Source organism: Galeopterus variegatus, unplaced genomic scaffold, assembly GCF_000696425.1.
Source record: "Galeopterus variegatus unplaced genomic scaffold, G_variegatus-3.0.2 Scaffold47, whole genome shotgun sequence".
NCBI classification, from domain to species: Eukaryota; Metazoa; Chordata; class Mammalia; order Dermoptera; family Cynocephalidae; genus Galeopterus; species Galeopterus variegatus.
The window spans coordinates 397095-400662 of NW_007726158.1; the positions used below are offsets into that span (position 1 = coordinate 397095).

General features: G+C 38.8%; 1 protein-coding gene across 4 annotated transcripts in view; it reads left to right on the forward strand.

Moving 5' to 3' along the window:
- The window catches only part of NKAIN2 (Na+/K+ transporting ATPase interacting 2), a 546946-nt gene that overhangs the window by 281743 nt on the left and 261635 nt on the right, over positions 1-3568 (forward strand). The gene's annotated exons all lie outside the window — the stretch shown is intronic.

Sequence of the window (3568 nt, forward strand, 5' to 3'; positions counted from 1 at the left end):
CGCGCTTCCCAAGCGGCGCACTAGCGCAGTGCGCCACCGGGCCGGCCCCAGATTTGCTACAACTTTTGACAATGCAAAATTCAACTCAGGACCAGCATCGTTTCCTCTTTCTTCTTTTTTCTTCCCAAGATGATTTGTGAGCCTGAGTTAGGGAAAGTGCAAGGTCCTCAGGTGTGGGGCCCGCAGGTGAGGAGTCTCATTTGCATGGGTTGCATTTCTGGTTTTATCTGCAAGGCCAAGGTGTGGTCTTCCTGTGCATCCTCCGGGCATCTGCTGCTGACTGCCTCAGACTGCTGGAACTCGGGGCCTTGTCTCTGCCTTCTCACTTGGGCCATCATGTCTTGCTGCCTGTGTTCCAGATGCCCCTGGTCTGACTCCCATTAGGTGCCTTGGACAACCTACAGTTCAGCCTTCAGAGCCAGCCCTGGCACATTCTTCAGCCAGAATCCCAGCTTCTTTCCAGGCCCCTGTTAGACTACATAGGAACCTCTAGATCATTCTGTATACAGTCTGTTGATGTAGAGCTTCCCCAGGTGGGTGGCAGTTGGTCCCTGCATGCCAAGCAGAGAACATGGCAAAGGTCCCCCTGCTTTTAGCTTTCCATTGAGCCTATCAAACACCACTCGCCTCTAGAACTTTGGACATGACTAACAGCCTGTCTCTCCTGACTATGTCTCACAACCCCAAGACCTGAAAGAGAGGGCTTTTATCCTCTCCCCAGCCCCAACCAATATGTTGTCTGTGACAAGAACTTACAATGTTCTCTCTACCTCTGGCATACAGTAAAACTCTATGATGTACACCTGGCTCTTAATATGGAAACAGCCAATTAAAACAATTTAGAAAATCATGTTCTCTTTCTCTAAATCATGGCTTTCAAAACTGTGTATTCCTGTGACTCCAGAATCCACTTGCATATATTCAACCCTTACTACAGTCTCTTTGTTTCTCATTGCATTTCTGCTTCAAGTATTATAATTTTCCCAAAGGCAAATCCTGATTGAATAGAGGGCAAATAAGGTAAAAGACCAATAATATATGGAGGTGTTCAAAATTTATTACACTTGTATTATCAAGACACTCCTATCTCACCTGATTTCCAAATTATATAAACCAATATGGTTTCACTAAAGGAAAAAAAGTTACCTTGTATTTAGCTGCTGTCAAAACCAGACTACAAAAGGAAATCTATCAAAGTTAACTGAAGGTTTTTGTCACACCTCTAGTGTTTATCTAATGTGGGAAGTCACTAGCAAGTTAAATCACATTCAGTTTGACTTTTACTGAGTTGTTTTAATTGTGCCCTTGACTTTTATCAATAAAAAATTCCCATAAAAACTTCCAATTTTGCTTCAATTATTTTGCCCATTACATTATCAAATTCGCTATGTGAAAAATGTAGAATCTGATAATAGAAAAAAATCTGTATCATTTCAGAAAACAGCCTACTTTTAGCCTACTTCCTTCTTATCTCATTAATTAGTCCCCATAATTCTTCCTATCTCCATTTTTTATTCTGATGTGCATGAAGCTCACAGAACAATGTGATGTTTAATTATTTTCATCTTTTTTTTCTTTGGAAGACCTGTTAATATTAGTCCACTTATGTCCTTCTTAGTTTGCCATTGCAAACACTTAGGTGTGGGTAGGGTATAATTAATGTAAAAGTAACCCCCACAAAACTTTGTGAGTTAGATATTGTACGTTTTACAGATGAAGAAACTGAAATTTATGAGGTTTCATAGTTTGTTGAGGTCCTATACCTGGTAATTGATAAGGCTGTGGTAAGAATCCAGCTTGCAGATTACATACAGTGCTCCTTCAGCTTCACCAAGAATGTTTCCACTTTAAAACAAATAAACTTCCTATTTAATCAACCAGGCCTCAACTGTTTCATTTGTAATTTAAAATATATGATTGAGAAATTATTTTGAAAACAAAGCATTTTATATGATGTAAAAGTGTCTAAACCAATGCATTAGCTAATAATTAGCTTTGATGAACACCAGAACAGAGCTCTTGTCACTATTGCTTTAGATGTTAATACCACATGCACATTATTGTACCACAAGATGCAGAAGATTCACATATAATATTATCATAGGAAGATATTGATGACTTTTCTTGTACTATTTTAGATTGTCTGCAGTAAATAATGGAGATAACAATCCCATCGTGGAGAAATGCCTCTACTCCTTGATTCAGTATACAGTGGAAATGCAATTTTTTTTTTTTTGTCTTCTTCGTGACCGGTAAGGGGATTGCAACCTTTGGTGTGGTGTCGCCCACACCGCACTCAGCCAGTGAGCACACCGGCCATTCCTATATAGGATCCAAACCCGTGGCGGGAGCGTCGCTGCGCTCCCAGCGCAGCACTCTCCTGAGTGCGCCACAGGCTCGGCCCAGAAATGCAATCTTAACATTGGGAAATTTCATGTTTAGGGTACAAAGAACTAGAGATTTTTCTAAGGATGGCTTGCCTTTCCCTAGAAAGAACTGTGAGTTACATTTTGCTTTCTAGTCCCATGCTAAAAAGGCACACTTTTCCTCTTTCAATGTAATCCTACTTTTCCAATTGTGTTTGTGGAAAAAGGCTCCCTTTTGATTTGAGTAACTCTGCTGATTAAGGAAAACAAACCAAAACACAGCCCCCAAACTGCTATAACTGAGTTTGTAACAAATTAGTACTGTCCCTGTAGACAATTACCATCGCTGACAGGAAAAGGAGGAAAGAGGCAGCATTATCAGTGATTTTTTTCCCACTTTTGGAACTTTTTGCAGAATTCTGTGTAATCTGAGTTTTTACTGTTTACTTTGGTCTTTCTCTTAGATAATTCTGCTTTATTTCAGGTCAGACATGAAACTTAATTTATGATGCCTGACTGCTTTAATAAAAGTGGAAGCTTCCTACATTATTCTTTTATGTGGAATTGGTTTAAAGAAGAGGCTTTCTCACTGGAAAGGTGTTCCCCTTTCTTTTACTAAGTGTATCACTTTGACCTAATACTATTGGATTTCAAAAGTGTCTCATTCTGATGAAAAATAAAGGTGCTGTGGTTTTAAATTATCAGAGGAATACGAGTTTAAATATTTGTAATTACCTCAAATTTGCACATGACCTAGTAACCTATGTAGCATGACATAAAATGCATTGCTTTTTAGACCAAAAACAGAGAGTGTGTTATGCTTTGGGCTTAAAAATTCATTAACTCTTCTCTCCCAGGAGAACATAGTCTGAACCTTTCTCTATGCAGTTTATGATGGTAATGGGGGTTGGATGGGGAAAACACACAGATGATGACATAATTCTTTTATTTCTTTGCATCATGATTTATGTGTAGTGCTCACAGTTCCCATGAAGGTGCTCAGGACAATATGTGCAAAAAATACATAATCAAGTTACAATGGAAGATCTTTGGTTGAATAGGTGAAAATAAGCTGAGGCTTGTAGCAACATTTATAGATTCCAAATTAGTCATCTCACCTCCAGACTCTTCTTTCTACTCCATTTTTTTCTTTCATTGGTCTCTGCTTCCCTTTTTTTTTTTTTTTTTTTTTTTTTTTTTTT